Source organism: Halichondria panicea, chromosome 3 (genome assembly GCF_963675165.1).
Source record: "Halichondria panicea chromosome 3, odHalPani1.1, whole genome shotgun sequence".
NCBI lineage: Eukaryota > Metazoa > Porifera > Demospongiae > Suberitida > Halichondriidae > Halichondria > Halichondria panicea.
In genome coordinates this window covers 196416-214368 of record NC_087379.1, presented here as the reverse complement: position 1 = coordinate 214368, position 17953 = coordinate 196416, and the positions used below count along the sequence as shown (strand labels likewise).

Here is a 17953-nt window from a genome sequence, read left to right as displayed (position 1 = left end):
ACTGGATACTGTACTCAAGTGTGACACTGAAAGAGTGCAGCTGCTCGCTAGAGAGGGGGAGCTACTGCATGGCCTCAGGGGACAAGGACACAGCAGCAGGCAGGTCTGTATACTAGGGGTGGGGGGAGGTGTTTTAAGTACAGTAAAATTACAATAATGAATTTTATTACCAAATTGGTGTCCAGCTATAATTAGGGTTACCAGTGTGTAGGTGTCCTAGTGTGTAGTGTACTGTGTGTTTGACTGCTAGTGAGCATTCGTATGATTATGGTTTGTGTGTATATTTTCAGTAGTTATGCCTCGAGGCGTAGCCGCATGAGGGATACGGTAAAGCTGACTGTTTGTCTGTCTGTCTGTCTGTCTGTGTGTGTGTGTATTCCAGCTATAACTGCTCAACGGTTGCAATGTAACGAAAACTAACAGCTTCTATAGGCTTCTAGCCACGTTCTCTTGGATTTTGATTCGTGGATTAACAAACTAAAGCTTCTTTCTCGAGTTATGGCTAGTTTGACTCACATTGAAGGCTGTTGCAGTCTCTTCAGAATCTTTCATAGCGTCATCTGTCCGCACAAACTTTCTATTCGAGTTAGCCTTGCACTAAAGCGCTAGCTTTTTGTTAGCTACAATACTCAGAAAATATCTGTTAAAACAGCTAGCTAGCTAGCAGTAGCCATTTTGTGAAATTGATCTCTTTGGACACACCCTTTAATTATTCCTGTGGATGTAATGCGCATGCGCGCTCATTCCCCATGTGTGATATCCAAGATCCAGATCCAGATCCTCCAGGCAGAATCATCTTTGTCTTGAGGGCCTGGTAAGCCACAAAACACTACCATATAACAATAGATTGCTAACCCACGAAATCCACGAAAATTAAGCCCCTCGAAAATTTCGCGCTATACGGTAGATAACAATATGCATGTACACAGGTCTTTTCTTCTTAGATATTATATACACTGAACTACAGATCCTGGAAGAATCAATTTTCTTCTTTCTTGAGGTCCCAGTAAGCCACATAATACAACAATAGATGCATGTAAATAAGTCTTTTCTTCTCAGTGACTTTATATAGATAAGCTAACTTTAATACAAAATTCATTATAGAAACTAATATAACACTCTAATACTTTTCAGCGAAAGCAAAACCATGGCGAGAGGCATTAGCACAGCGCCAGCTTGAACACTAGTTATTTTCAGTACTTTATTTACCTTTCATCTGCCCCTCCCTCTGTATGTGTAGCGCTTCTGATGAGCTGGCTGAGGTATACCTTCCACTACAGGAGATAGACGCTGACAAAGCACCAGCAAGGTAACTGTACCCAGTAGATCAAGTACCATCTTACACACTGTGCTCACTCACTCACAGAGCTGGCTGTATTCTGGCTGGTCTGGGGTTCACTCCACAGAAGAATAAGATTTTATCTGGCCAGGACACTGTTTGCAAGGTAAGCAGTTTTTGTGAGACGGAAGTGCTGACATTATTTAATCTTCTGTTTTCTAGGGAAAGGTGTGGGTGTTTTTTCAGAATCAGGCCTGTTTTCAGAGCTATCTTTTAGCTGCCATAACTTGAATTCCGTGGATACAATTTCAATGATTTTCTGATTTTCTGAAAGCTTAGAAAGAGACCTTTCAAATGGTGTCATCAAAGTTTATATTTGAGAGATAAAAGTATTTGCCAATTTGGCCATACCATGAATAATAGCCCATGGTCCAAGGCGGAAAAATTACAAATTATGGCCCCAACAAAATTTTGGATCGAAACACATCATTTGAAAGGTCTCTTTCTAAGCTTTCAGAAAATCATAACATTTTTGACATTGGATCAACAGTATTAAAGTAATGGCTGTTGAAAAATCAGGTTTGTTTTTAGAGCTATCTTTTAGAGGCCATAACTTGTGTTAGGAACGTCCTATTTAACAAACTCAAAGACACATTCTGTAGCTCTGAGAAAGCACTATTGTATACAATTAAAGTGTCTTAAAACCGCTAATTGCTCGCAGTGCCAAAGCTCACTAATTTGTGTGTCCTATGCTGTAGATGTGGGAACACGGAACCATCGTCGGTTGTGTGCAGTGTATTATAGTCGTACCCCCGGGTTTGAAGTGATCCATGGACTACTGGACCGTGTCATGTAACTGCTGGAGGTGTCCTTCATCAAAGATGGCAGTGGATACTTCCTCAAGGCAGCTGAAGGTGAGGGTTGCATAAGCACAGCTGTGTATGTGTGTTAGGGACTTGTGAAGGAACTACTGTATATGCATTCAGTCCAGTTTGTTGGGAATAAATGGCCTTGAGGTTTTTTGAAGTGTATGTGTTGGGAAGATTATTTTGTCAGAAAATTAATTCCTACAACTACACTTGCTCACTGCCCACACTTCTGCACTGCTTGTGTTTACCGCCCCCTCCCCTGCACACACACTGTACCTATTTCCCGGGCCGTTGTGCAGAGGTGTGTGTACGTGGGAAGGTAATCGGGAAACTGGGCGTGCTCCATCCTGGTGTGTCTGTTGTGCAGCTCTAGTGTGTGTGAGACTGGGAGGTGTGTCTGGTGCAGCTGTTCTCACGGCCTCCTCCAACCAGTACCTGCCCTCCGTACTCTCCAGGGAGAACCTATCTCCTCAGGTTAGTGTGTGTTCATCATGACCTCCTTGACAGTATGTACCCAGGTGTGTGTTTAGGGTCAATACTGCAAGGTCATGTACTGTACATAATTATGTCATGTACATATAATTATAGCCTGGATCCCAGGGTAGGCCGGTGAACGAGGCTAGTACATATAATCCTTTTGTTTGTAGTTAGTGTGCTTTAGTAACCATTAAAGATCTAACGTACTCTTCTTGAGGGGAGGGGTAGTTAAACACATTTAAACAGCCATAACTTTAGTACCGTTGATCCAATGTTAATTATTTGCTTAAAGCTTAGAAAGAGCTAGACTAGACTAGTTTCTCATCCAATTCTGGTTTTGTTTGGTCAATGTACGCTTCTAAAGTGGGCATTCGTGAATACACTTGAGTGTACAGTTGTAAGTTATTACATAATTCGATTTCGGTTAAAATGTCATTCGTCTGTAGATATAATTATGGTGTATCTGTAAGGGATTGTTCAGGTTGTTCTCTTTTGGTGGGTGTTATGTTCAGTTTGGAAACTGCGTGTGTGTAGATTGGTCTAAGTGATTGGGTTGGGTCTAGCAGGTCCACTAGTCCACTGTCTGACAGTTTTAGAGCTTCTTTTGAAGGCTGGGTTTCAGTTGCACCAACTCTTAATCAATGTGTGTATTCTCAATAATGATGTTTGTTCCTTGTACACAAGTGGTCTCAGGCTGCTTGTATGGGCATTGGGTTGTGATGGACAATGAGCATTTGGAAATAATTGCCTAGTGTTGATTGTTTCGTCTCTGTCTCGCTGGGTATCTCCTGGTGCGTTGTTGAGCTTGTATATATTGCTCATTCCTTCAACACTGGATTATTGTCATTAGCACGAAAAGTTTTGATACGTAAATATCCCGACCACAAGAGAAGGCCGGTGGTGTGAGTGGGTGGGGCAATGGAGTCCACTCAACCATGCATCTCATGGACCCAATTAAGAGTGTTCTAACATAATTATACACATAGAGATTATCATCCGTATGTATGTATGTATGTATGTATGCTGATTTTGTATTATGATGAATTTGAATACATTTTGTGATCTTGTGTGTGTGTGCATTGGGTGCATAATGTGAGATCAATTTCAACATGGTATGGAGTGTTGTTAACATGGAGGGTGACATTGTATGAGTGTGTGTTGTCTGTATCTCAGGCAACTGGTCAGAGGGCTAGCAATAGAGTGGGTGTAGAATGTTGCTAGGCAATATAGCCACAAGTATGTGTGTACCATTATGGTCTAACCATAATCAATACTTTGATCCTATGAATATTGTTGTGCATGCATCACCTGACCTGTCACTGTGAGAGCTGTGAGTCTATAGCTGCTTTTGCCAAGCTTTGAGCTTTTCTTTCTACTACTAAACACTTTTCTAAAGGTGAGCATAATTATTGTACATGTTCTGATACATTCGTTTGTAGTTTTCGTTGCTTGAATTCTTTGCTATTATTATTATAAAGCTTGACACGCCCCCTTTTTAGCCTGTTGTTATCCTTTTCTCTCCCCCCTCAGTTTTGTGTCAATGGCTGAGAGGCCGAGTGCTGCTCAAGAAGCTCTCTCCAAAGTGGAGGACCAGCTGTCATGCCTAGTCTGTCTGGAGCCCTACACCAACCCTCGACTGCTCTCCTGTTTCCACGTCTACTGTCAACATTGTCTCGAGGATATAGTTGCCCACAATCGACAAGGCCAGCTGGAATGCCCCAAGTGTCGCCGGCCCACCCCCCTACCCCCCACTGGTGTGAGTGGCCTCCAGGCTGCCTTCAATGTACACCATCTCTTTGACATCCAGGAAACACTCAAGAAGGTGAAAGAGCCTCAGAAATTGGCCTGTGAGAAGTGTTCTGTTACCAATCGTAAAGCCACCAGCTTTTGCCGACAATGCACCAAGTTCATCTGCGAGAAGTGTACCGATATGCACAAAGAATGGGACGAGCTCAAGAATCACGAAGTCGTTACTCTCGAAAAAGTGGAGGGAGATTTGATTCGCTTGGTCTCCCCAAAGAAGGTATCCCCTCTCTGCCCTAAACACGACGAGAAAATGAAACTTTATTGCGAACCTTGTGGGGAGTTGATTTGCCGAGATTGCATCATTCATATACACAAAGACCACAAGTACTGTGTGATTGCCGACACCTTTGAGAGCCACAAGAAAGAGATCCTGGACTCCCTGGGACCCGTTGAGAAACAGCTAGAGGCCACCGACACAGCTCTCGTCAATCTGGATGGACGACATGCCGAAATTATTGAACACGGAGGAAAACTTGCGACCAATATCCACTCAAAATTTGATGAGATTCGCCGAGCTCTTGATGCTCGTGAGGGGGAGCTTATGGCCGAGTTGGAAGGCCACACCCAACAACAGCTCAAGAGCCTCTCTGCTCAGCGAGAGGAGGTGGAGATCCTCCAAACCCAACGTAGCAGCTGCCTGCATTTCGTGAGGGAGAGCGTTCGTACCGGGTCTCCAGGAGACGTGCTCAAGATGAAGCAAGGTGTGGTGAAGCAAGTGAGAGAGCTGGTGGACACCTTTGACCCCAACACCCTAGAGCCTCGTGAGACAACCAACACCTGTTTTATGCCTTCTGCTCAGCTAGTCAAAGATTGCAAACAATTCGGTGCCTTGTGTTGTGTTAATATTCCTCAAAAAGCGATCGCTCATCAAAAAGTAACTGCACATTGTCGATTTCTCTCTCCCAAAAATTCAGCACCGCCAGAAGCCAAACTTATCTCGAAAATAACTTACAAAGCCACAAAATGTGTTGTGAAGGAACGAGGGAAGGGAGAGTACGAGATCTCCTACCAGCTGACAGTGGGCGGGGCCAGCGAGCTGATCGTGAGAGTGGGTGGAGAGGAGGTGGCAGGAAGTCCATTCCCTGTGGCAGTCAAGACTCCGATCGATAAACTAGGAACTGTTATCAAGACTATCAATGATCTCAAGACCTTGTGGAGTGGCACTCAACCAAGCTGGGGAGATAATTGTGGCTGAACAGGTTGCTGGTATTGTCTCGATATTTAGCCCCACAGGAGACAAGCTGCGAACATTAGACACTCGAGGCACAGCTGTTGGGGAGATGAATGGTCCTTGTGGTGTTGCAGTGGACGGTGATGACAATATTCTGGTGGTGGACAATGGTTATCCTCGACTGTTGAAGTTCTCACGTGGAGGAGACCTGATAACAGCAGTTGGTAGTCATGGCAATGGTCCTAGACAGTTTAACAATCCGATTGGTGTTTGTGTCAACAGTGTCAATGGGAAGGTGTATGTGGTTGATTTTGGTGCTTACTGTGTTCATATCTTCAACTCTGACCTCACATTCTCCAGCAAGTTCGGCAGCTATGGCAGTGGTAATGGACAGTTTAACTATCCCTGGGACGTTGCATCCGATCGTAGTGGTTGTGTGTATGTGGTTGATTATTATAATCATCGAGTGCAAGTCTTCACACCCGATGGTGGCTATCTGAGGAAGTTTGGGAAGAAAGGCGGTGGAAATGGAGAACTTACCTTCCCTGCCAGCATCTGTGTGGACAGTGATGATCTGGTGTATGTGGGGGAGCGGGGGAACAATCGTGTCTCAGTGTTCACGTGTGAGGGAGTGTTTCTCAAGTTGTTTGGATCGTATGGATCTGGACCAGGACAGTTCGACGATCCTTATGGCATAGCAGTAGACCAGTGTGGTGTGGTGTATGTGTCTGATAGTGGCAACAATAGAGTGCAAATATTTTCCTAGTTTATTTTTGTTATTAAATTGTTGAGTTATTGTAACATTGCTAATGAATATTGAAATTGAAACCAGTGAATTCTTTGCCCATGCTGTCCCTGTGTACGTGTACGTGTACTGAGTCTCTCCTGTTATAGTCGTACCTTTAGTATCCCCTCCGCTGCAGGGTCTCCATGGTGCTGGTGGTGGGCGTCAAAACTGGTACGGCCAAGGTCAAGGTCTGTCTGAGGGAGAGGGCGTGACAGGGGGTGGAGCCTGATATCATCAAGCTACTAGTCATTGAGAACATGATTCTACAACCCTCCATGGATGTGTACATTCTTCCACTGTCCTTTGTCGAGTTCGGGTGGAGAGATGGAAGTATGGGAGGTTAGAGGTCATCACCATGCCATCAGAGCAGTATTCATTGGAGCTGACCAATACGACAGTGGGGAGACTCCACTCACAGAGGTCAAGGGTCACCGGACTGGAACTTCAATGTACGTGGTGATCGTCCAATCAGAATGCTCTACCCATGCACCCCCCAGACCTCCTCACTACAACACAAGGACTCAGATAGTAAGTGTGTTGTTGAGGGGGACAACTTTTGCCACTGATTTTAGCATACCATTACTCTGATAGAACTTCCTATAAGAGTTACATGTGTACAGTGGTGGCTGTACCACTTTGAGAACCTGTAACTTGAATTTCGGTAGTCTGATTTCAATTTTCTGAAGTTATGGGAGCTTTTTTTAAGTTAAATGGAGCTCATTCATTTGGTATGCTTAAAATTGATCATTATTATAGCCAGATTTCAGCTAAATACCATGGACTACAGTCCTGGTCTTTTTCTAACATTTTGTTGCTCATAATGTGGGGGTTGATTGTGCTATTTTATAGAGCTTCATAAAACCATTGAAATTGAACCACCAGAACATAATGTAGTCTGGTATCCCAGTATCATAAGGTTGGTGGAATTGTGTTGACTGCATGCAACGTGTATACTAGTACACAGTACATGTAATTCTTTATTATACTGCACACCATACTGTACTTATCCACACGCCCACACACACACACACACACACACACACACACACACACACACACACACACAGCTCCCTGAGTGTCAATTTCTTTCTTTCTCTCCTCCTTCGCAATCCACCAGAACTGACGTCTAATGAAATACTGCTCTTCAATCACCCTCTAAACAAGGGCGCCCTCACTATAACCCACGGCTCTGATCATTCCTGATAATGTCATTGAGTTACTTGACTGTTTGCAGCACTCAGACACTGGTGAGGTTCATGACCTCCCGACCCTCATAACCAAGCACCAGGTGGTGGAGATCAACGACCCAGTGCAAGTGACCCCCAAACACCTCGTCATTCTCTGGGACCCCCAAACAGAGTTCAAATACCAGCACCAATTGAATGTGAGTGTGCTAGCTAGCTTGTTGAGAGCTAAACCTGTGTAGGGTTCCAGCTACATAGGCTTGTACATGGCTTGTAATAATAATTACCGTATAGCGAGTAATTTACGTGAGGTAGAAATGTTCGTATTTTTCGTATTGTAGAGCATCATACAAAAATGAAAACTGGTCTACCGCTATAGGTTCAACGTCACTATCCTGAGCTGTACCAATATTTAGAGTACAAAGTGCACGTAAGAACAGTTCATATGAACATTTGCATCAAAGAAAAGTGTAGTAGACAGTTGTATAATTCAGATTGTAATACATTTTTTATATCAGGTGACTGAATGGTCTTGTGAGGTGGAGGGGATTGCTCACCACTAGGACCAAGGGGAAGTCCCTAGTGGTAGCCATGGATACCAAAAACACGGCTCACTTTGATAAACGGAGGTACTGTACATTATGCAATATGTATTGCTAGGAGCTCATAAAGAGGATTATCCAACTCCCACGCACACTCCATTCTAATCTCCTGTTTAGCAATAAATGGCCGAAATTGATGAGTTAGCATGCAGGGGAGGGATAGTTGAACATCTTTCAAAAGCCATAACTTTAGTTCCGTTGATTTAATGTCAAAACTCTCACTATATTTTTTTCTGAAAGCTTAGAAAGAGACCTTTCAAATTATGTTTTTCAATCTAAAATTTTGTTGTAGCCAGAATTTGTTGTTTTTCGGAAGTAATGAACTTTGAGGTCTCTTTCTAAGCTTACACAAAATCAGAAAATTGTTGAAATAATTATGATCCACTGAATTCAAGTTTTGGCAACGTAAACATGCAGTCCTCGGACCATTGATTAAACTGATGGGGTTGTTGAACGGCCATAACTTTATCACACCCACACACACACACACCCCCCCACACACACACACACACACCCCCCCACACACACACACACACACACACACACCCCACCCCACACACACACACGCAGCCACGGGGCAGACACTGCGTTGTGACGTATTTGTAGCCTCAATTGAGCGTATTGAGATCACAACTCGTACGAGGGAGCTGCTGTTGGGGGAGGAGCCGAACGTTTCAGTGTGCAGGCTTTTTACGAGGAAGGTACGTACGTTTCAAAGGGGTTAATGTGGAAACAGTTACAGTTAAGTAGTGGGTGTGTCGATAGTCATCCATCACTAGGTTTGCTGGGAAATTTGTAATCCATTCTCTAGAATTTATTTGTGTACCTAATTTGCTCGTTATTCTCTGACCCTTGTACTCAGAGATGTGCCCACAGAATAAGGCCTATAGTTTACTAGGATCATTTATGAGATGGAGGTTTGAAAAATTAAGATATTCCGGGCACACCACTGTCAGTGTGTACTGTATACCGTATAGCGGGTAGGGTATAAACTTTCGTAGAATGACCGTTGAAAGGTTTTCGCGGATTTAATTTTCACGGAATAGCAGCCTGCATGCATGCGATATTAAATTCTAAACCTGTGTAGGGTACCAGCTACATAGTCTTGTACATGGCTTGTAATAATAATTATTATACGTGTATAATTATGATGATCCCATTTTGTACTACATCAGGAGTACATGAACTCCTGGTACTATAATAATTATTATCGGGTTTAAAATACAGCGACTTTTCAATTACGAATTGCGAAATTTGCTCAATAGATTGGTCATGCAATTTCCCATTTATAGTTACAACGCAATCAAGCTTGTACAGTGTCATTCACAATCCATTAACCTCTCATTGGATAGTACTGTCCCTATTCCTGTGTTGTACACTACTGTCTATTTAATTGTAGATTGTGTTATTTATGTTTATGTGATCAATTTCCTGAACCTATTTTCCCTCCCCCCACAGTCTCGTGCATGGACAAAGATGATGTGTACAGTTTTGGAGTGCTTGCTTGTGAAGTGGTGAATGCCAGATTTCCTGAAGCTGCTGTATTTCTTAGTCTGCTATTGAGTATGGAAGGTGTGTGGTGGGAGCTCCACCCACTCATCACCTCCTGTGTCTCTCACTTCCCTCAGGACAGACCCTCCATGGACACAGTGCTACACCACATCAAACAATTGGACTCTGAGTCTTAGCATTGGTGCATGAGTGTGTTATTATTAATTTGTGTAAAGAAATTTTGTTAGCTTATTCTGCAAACAAAGTTGGGGAGGGGCTGCTCAAGATGAGGGGGTGTTGCATATGGGGTCAGAGATCAGAAAGCCATGTGGACGCTATAAACTCTCTCTCCTATACTACTAGATATCAAGATGAAGGCAGCCTTGATAGCATGCAGCCACGGTTCTCACACTTGTCTGCTTCCTTCATAAAGCCAGCTCTCTGGGGAAGCTGAACGTATCGGTGGTTTTACTTCCCTATGTCCCCTCCAGCACTGGAGTAAAGGTTAACTTCACTCTGAGCTCCCCTCAAGGTTGCTTCTTTTGGTCAGTGTACCTACTGTGTGTGTGTGTAGGGGAGGGTGATACTGGTGACCGTGAGTTACAGTTAATAGTTAATTAAGCTTGATGTAATTAGATTTAGGCCTAAAAATAATATTACTCAGTGAATTCCAGCTTCCAATTATAGTAGCCTCCTTCGCAGCCTCTCCTTTTTCTGTTCTTTGTCACTGTAGTTCAATAAGATAAAATACGGGACGAATTGGAGGAACAAAGAAAGAAAGAAGGAAGATACTAAGAAAAAGGAGAGCCTGCCTTGCTAAGTCGCGTGACGGTAGACGAGTGGTAGACGAGTGAAAATGAACGTGGGCAATCACTAGCTGGGCGGAGCCTGACAGAGCAAAAAGCTACAGCATGCCTACGCATTGCAAACTCTAAATAAAAGCTGTTAGCATCGTAGATAGTAAGCCAGAATTAAGCGTGGAAACATCGTAGACAAGGGCTTACCTAGTAAAGACTAAAGAGACTAAATATCTAAATTTAGCTCAGTTTTTTTTCCTGAGTTCAGAACAGACCCACTTGATTAGTAGATATAATTATTACAGCAGTATAGTCTACTCTACTCTAGTCTTTCATACTTCCTCTACTGACTAAAGGTCTCACAAAGGCTGACTCTACTGCACTGTACTGTACTGTTCATAACAGATTATGTTCCTGGTAAATGCGCTCCAAGTACTGTGTGGGAGGACAGTTATTGAGGTTTTCTCTCGCCCACGCTCGTTAAAATTTGTCTACGTCAGTAGGGGATCACGCGACTTAGCAAGGCAGGCTCTCCTTTTTCTTAGTTGCTTCCTTCTTTCTTTCTTTGTTCCTCCAATTTTCTCTTCTGTGACAAAGAACAGAAAAAGGAGAGGCTGCGAAGGAGGCTACAATTATAGTGCCCTGCAATAAAATTATGCCACCCACACACTCCACACCCACACACACTCCACACACACACACTCCACACACACTCCACACACACACACCCACACTCCACACACACACACACTCCACACACACACACACACACACACACACACTCCACCCACACACACACACACCCACACACACAGGTTGACCACACACACAGGTTGAGCATTAAACCGGACATAGTGTCAGTGAAGCCGCTGTATTTGGAAGAGGAGTCTGGATGCTCTCGGGAGGCGGAGCTCACAGCTCAGTCCACTCAGCCAATCAGATTGAGCAGCATTATCATCGCTGAGGAGATCAGTGAGAAGTGGTTAACTTACTTTAAAACTAAGACACCTGTATGCCAAACTAACGTGCTGAAAATAATAATTATGACAAATAAATGGCCTGTTGGGACAAATGGTAGCCTAGGGACTCGGCTAATTAGAGTGAGTTTAGGTCTCTCAAGTATTTACACACAATATGTTGGGAGCTACATAAATCGACCATTCTACCAGGTAGCTATACTGGAACAGGGAGAAGAACACAAGGCATTATTAGTCTTTGGTTATTGGTATAATTTTTATTGATTATTTACACACACCACCACCACCACCACCACCACCACCACCACACACACACACACCCTCACACACACCCTCACCCACACCCACACACACCCACTCCAGTTGACAGCTCTGGAGGATGATGCAGTGATTGCTGCCTACCTTCTACCTGCTACTGGTGGTGTCAGGTCAAGAGAGATTTTGTCCTCTACAAGTTCAAAGCACGTGAGGTTTGTTATGCCTCGGTGCGCATGCGCAAGCGAGGTATACGGTAGTGTGTCTGTGTGTGTAGACTATTTCAGCTGCTCAAGGATCAATGAAGTGCAAGTAAGAGTTTCTATAGGCTTCTAGTCATGTTTTCTCGGCTTGCAATGGTTGGATTTGCAAAATAAAGCTTCGTTCTCGAGTTATGCCTAGTTTTGCTTACTTGGAATGCCATTGCAGTCTTTTCAGAAGAGTCCGTAGCAAAATTTGTTCATCGAGTGTTGCTACTCTACTTAGTAGTTAGCTCTGCACTAGAACGCTAGCTATTGGTACCTGCAAGAGTGAGAAGAGAGCTGCAAGGCTCTGCTGACCTGCTGACTTGCCATAATTTTAGACTTAAACTTTTGGCATCGATCGTTTTTAACAACAATCATGGTCGATCATTACCCACTATTTGAGTTTCCCGCATGCAGCAAAATTATTCGTCATGATAATTATAAATCAATCAATGTGTGTATAAAAGCTAGCTATAATGAAAGCACCACGGGTGCTGATGCCTCGGTGGAGATGCCAAAGCTACATAACATAAAGCAGCTTTTATGCACATGATAAACAATTTAATTTTGCTGCATGCAAAAACTCAGAGATTGGGTAATGATCGACCATGATTGTTAAAAACGATCGATGCCAAAAGTTCAAGTCTAAAATTAATGGCTGCATTAGCAGAGCCTTGCAGCTCTCTTCTCACTCTTGCAGCTACCAATAGCTAGCGTTCTAGTGCAGAGCTAACGACTAAGTAGAGTAGCAACACTCGGTAAACAAGTTTGGCTACGTGCTCTTCTGAAAAGGCTGCAATGGCATTCCAAGTAAGCAAAACTAGGCATAACTCGAGAACGAAGCATTATTTGCAAATCCACGAATTAAAATCCAAGTAAACATGACTAGAAGCCTATAGAAACTCTTACTTGCACTTGATTCATCCTTGAGCAGCTGTAGCAGTCTACACACACACACACTACCGTATACCTCGCTTGCGCATGCGCACCGAGGCATAATTATGTTATATAGCTTTGGCACCTCCACCGAGGTATCAGCACCGCAGGTGCTGTCATTATATAATTACTTGTGTGTGTGTGTGTGTGTGTGTGTGTGTTTGGAATGCTAGTAAGCAGTATCTACACTGTTATCAGGTTCCAGTGATCAGTATTACCGTATTACTATAGAATGTTTTGCGGGTGAAAAACCTGCAAATGAGCCAAATCAGCAGAAAATCTAACTATTGCGTTCTGGCAAGATCGTGTGTATTTACTAGTAATAATTTAGGTTTTTTGCGGATTTTATTGTTGTGAATTGATCAACCATCACAAAGTTCGTAAATATTTGATTCTCGCAAAACATTCCAGTAATACGGTAGTAACAATGTAGTACATAGTTACAAATCACGCAAGCTAACATTGAGTCCTTTTGGGACATAAGTCTCTAAATTGTGAATCCAAAAGTCTTCTAATTATCTTGTAAAGTAGTTGCTGTGTGTGTCTATTGCTTGTATTGATAAGTTCGAGGCTTTGTGGTCGAAATATACGCAAACGTAGATTGTTTTGTTATTCTTAATATTTGTTTGGTGTTGGTTTATTGTGTCCTTGAGTGTTGTCTGGGTGTATCCTCCGTATTGCTTCTTACATTAATTTTAGTGCAGGTTATTATAATGTTGTTTAAGTTACAGGTGAATGAGTTTCTAATGGTGTATTGGCGACCTGTCGATGTGCTTTTAAATGAATTACCCGTGTTGTAGTGCTTGCAGGTTACACATCTCGGATGCTTGCATGTTTGGATTGTTGTTTTAGTATTGACGAGGTTAGGCATCATACCTGCAGCAGTCGTGTGTGGTTGACAAGCTTCTTCATTACCTAGCATAAGAATAATATCTATAATTTGCTCGTCTGTGTGGTTGATTCGTGCTACCACTAATTCATTGCGTAGAGTTTTGTGGCCTAAAGTAATTTATCGTGGATGTCCGACGTATTTAGAAATTGTTTTGTAGTTTTGTAAGATCGTGGATTTTAACATTGTGTGTAGCCAATACTTCACAAGCTTCCTTGCTTTGGAATAAGTAGCGCTTATAATTTATTGCAGAATGCAGAGGCTGCAAAAACGCATTGATTTTACGATGACTTCAATGTAAAAGGGTGTACCAGCTCAGCATAATTTTACTGCGGAAGCTATATCAGAAGTAGTTAGTGGGCGTTCGAAAAACAATCAAAATTCCAGGCTGTTACACGAATATAGGACTATTCTATTGAATGTGAGTGTGCTAGCTAGCTGTTGAGAGTTTGTCAAACCTGTGTAGGGTACGAGCTGGGCTTGTAAATGGGTTGTATTCTGCTTGTAATACAAAGATATAAGATAGATGTGGCTTAGTAGTTAGGGTGGTGGCTTAGTAGATCACATGATAAGATAAGGCGTGGATTCGATTCCCTTCTGAAGACTTTTCTTCATTTTTTTGCATTTCAGTGAGTAATTTCCCTAAGTTTTGAATGCATTATACTCTTGGAAGTACATAATCAAGTTGGGTCGTCGCCTGGTTTCCGTTTCGGAAATTGGGCAACGACCCAACTTGCGCCAATAATATTATTACTAATAGGTAGATTAATTAGGTTCTGTCTTTGTTTAATTCACATTTTGTAGAATCGAAGTTGCCAAGATATTCCACTATACTAAAATATGGGGCGTATCCAACTCACTAAGACTAAAATAGTAGCCGTGGATACCAACAATACGGCTCAGTTGATGAAACAGAGGTACCGTACATTGTACAGTATGTATATTGCCAGGAGTACATGAAGGGGAGTAAGCAACTACTATACACACCATATGCATTCCTTGCTGTCTCTCTGTCACAAAACCAGGAGACAAAACTTATAGTAATGTAAACTGTTTGGTTTGACCAACGCCAGGCAGGCAGGCTACAATCAGAAATTCTACCAATGTGCTTGCACCGTACATGTAATTAACCACAGTGTGTGAGTGCAGCCACTTGAGATGTGGGCACATTACACACATGTATGACAGAGTCAGACAACAACACGTTTGTATGGGTTGTATAGTCCCCTTCATGTACTCCTGATATTGCCCATTTGTACTGTATGGTCCTCGATCACCTGTTAGACCTTTGTCACGGTATTCGGCCGAAATTGGCAAATTAGCAATAGCAGTGCATATACCCTTGACCCATAATTATAAGCTAATGGTATTACTGGGTGACCCATAGGTATGAGACATAATAATAGTGGCAGCTATAGGTGACCCCAGAGGAGGTCCCACAACCGTGCCCCTAGCACATTTTTGCTGTATCAGCATTTGCTTTTACAGATCGATGCTGCATTGAGAGAGTTAGAGCTCCTGTTACTAAAACTATACAAGACAGAGGACTAAGTCTAAGAAGAGTGCAACACGTACCTCTAAAGGCAAGTTAATGCTGATTCAGCAAATATTAATGTTAGGCGTACGGTTGTCGGACCTCCTCTGCACACAGACACACAAACACACTACCGTAACCTCGCTTGCGCATGCGCACCGAGGCATGATTAATAAATAGTTGGCCCAATTTCAGTTCAATACCATGGACTACAGTCCTGGTCTTTTTCTAATTTTGTAGCATTCAAAATGTGGGGGTTGATTGCGCCATTTTATAGAGCTTCTTCTTAGCTTTCATAAAACCATAAAACTATTGAAATTGCATACATACAAAATGCACACACACACACACACCCACATACACACACCCACACACACACACCCACACACACACACACACACACACACACACACACACACATACACACAATGCAAGTGACCCCCAAAAACCTCGTCATTCTCTGGGACCCCCAAACAGAGTTCAAATACCAGCACCAATTGAATGTGAGTGTGCTAGCTAGCTTGTTGAGAGCTAAACCTGTGTAGGGTACCAGCTACATAGGCTTGTACATGGCTTGTAATAATAATTACCGTATAGCGAGTAATTTACGTGAGGTAGAAATGTTCGTATTTTTCGTATTGTAGAGCATCATACAAAAATAAAAACTGCTCTACCGCTATAGGTTCAACGTCACTATCCTGAGCTGTACCAATATTTAGAGTACAAAGTGCACGTAAGAACAGTTCATACGAACATTTGCATCAAAGAAAAGTGTAGTAGACACTTGTATAATTCCGATTGTAATACATTTTTTATATCAGGTGACTGAATGGTCTTGTGAGGTGGAGGGGATTGCTCACCACTAGGACCAAGGGGAAGTCCCTAGTGGTAGCCGTGGATACCAAAAACACGGCTCACTTTGATAAAACAGAGGTACCGTACATTATGCAATATGTATTGCTAGGAGCTCATAAAGAGGATTATCCAACTCCCACGCACACTCCATTCTAATCTCCTGTTTAGCAATAAATGGCTGAAATTGATGAGTTAGCATGCAGGGGAGGGGTAGTTGAACATCTTTCAATAGCCATAACTTTAGTTCCGTTGATCCAAAACTCTCACGATGCTTTTTTCTGAAAGCTTAGAAAGAGACCTTTCAAATTATGTTTTTCGATCTAAAATTTTGTTGCGGCCAGAATTTGTTGTTTTTCGGAAGTAATGAACTTTGAGGTCTCTTTCTAAGCTTACACAAAATCAGAAAATCGTTGAAATAATTATGATCCACTGAATTCAAGTTTTGGCAACGTAAACATGCAGTCCTCGAACCATTGATTAAACTGATGGGGTTGTTGAACGGCCATAACTTTATCACACCCACACACACACACCCACACCCACACACACACCCACCCCCCACACACACACACACACAGCCATGGGGCAGACACTGCGTTGTGACGTATTTGTAGCCTCAATTGAGCGTATTGAGATCACAACTCGTACGAGGGAGCTGCTGTTGGGGGAGGAGCCGAACGTTTCAGTGTGCAGGCTTTTTACGAGGAAGGTACGTACGTTTCAAAGGGGTTAATGTGGAAACAGTTACAGTTAAGTAGTGGGTGTGTTGATAGTCATCCATCACTAGGTTTGCTGGGAAATTTGTAATCCATTCTCTAGAATTTATTTGTGTACCTAATTTGCTCGTTATTCTCTGACCCTTGTACTCAGAGATGTGCCCACAGAATAAGGCCTATAGTTTACTAGGATCATTTATGAGATGGAGGATTAAGATATTCCGGGCACACCACTGTCAGTGTGTACTGTATACCGTATAGCAGGTAGGGTATAAACTTTCGTAGAATGACCGTTGAAAGGTTTTCGCAGATTTAATTTTCACGGAATAGCAGCCTGCATGCATGCGATATTAAATTCTAAACCTGTGTAGGGTACCAGCTACATAGTCTTGTACATGGCTTGTAATAATAATTATTATACGTGTATAATTATGATGATCCCATTTTGTACTACATCAGGAGTGCATGAACTCCTGGTACTATAATAATTATTATCGGGTTTAAAATACAGCGACTTTTCAATTACGAATTGCGAAATTCGCTCAATAGATTGGTCATGCAATTTCCCATTTATAGTTACAACGCAATCAAGCTTGTACAGTGTCATTCACAATCCATTAACCTCTCATTGGATAGTACTGTCCCTATTCCTGTGTTGTACACTACTGTCTATTTAATTGTAGATTGTGTTATTTATGTTTATGTGATCAATTTCCTGAACCAATTTTCCCTCCCCCCACAGTCTCGTGCATGGACAAAGATGATGTGTACAGTTTTAGAGTGCTTGCTTGTGAAGTGGTGAATGCCAGATTTCCTGAAGCTGCTGTATTTCTTGGTCTGCTATCGAGTATGGAAGGTGTATGGCGGGAGCTCCACCCACTCATCACCTCCTGTGTCTCTCACTCCCCTCAGGACAGACCCTCCATGGACACTGTGCTACACCACATCAAACAATTGGACTCTGAGTCTTAGCATTGGTGCATGAGTGTGTTATTATTAATTGAATAATAAAATTTTTTTAGTGAGCACAAAGTGGGGGAGGGGCTGCTCAAGATGAGGGGGTGTTGCATATGGGGTCAGAGA

The 17953-nt window shown here is 42.6% G+C and overlaps 1 protein-coding gene across 5 annotated transcripts in view; it reads left to right on the top strand.

Annotated features, from left to right (window-relative positions):
• The window catches only part of LOC135333481 (nuclear pore membrane glycoprotein 210-like), a 43428-nt gene extending 25533 nt beyond the window's left edge, over nucleotides 1–17895 (top strand). Inside the window, exons 1-7 of one of the 5 annotated variants that reach the window (XR_010393926.1) lie at nucleotides 10003–10211; nucleotides 11296–11435; nucleotides 11804–11910; nucleotides 15254–15802; nucleotides 15982–16232; nucleotides 16733–16863; nucleotides 17613–17895. The gene's annotated coding sequence lies outside the window, so the exon portion shown is untranslated. Of the gene's footprint in view, nucleotides 1–2423; nucleotides 2623–6525; nucleotides 6918–10002; nucleotides 10212–11278; nucleotides 11436–11803; nucleotides 11911–15253; nucleotides 15803–15981; nucleotides 16233–16732; nucleotides 16864–17612 lie in introns of those variants that run through there. The other 4 variants (XR_010393924.1, XR_010393925.1, XR_010393927.1 and 1 more) reach the window with 4 other exon arrangements.
• The last annotated feature ends 58 nt before the right edge of the window (nucleotides 17896–17953 follow it).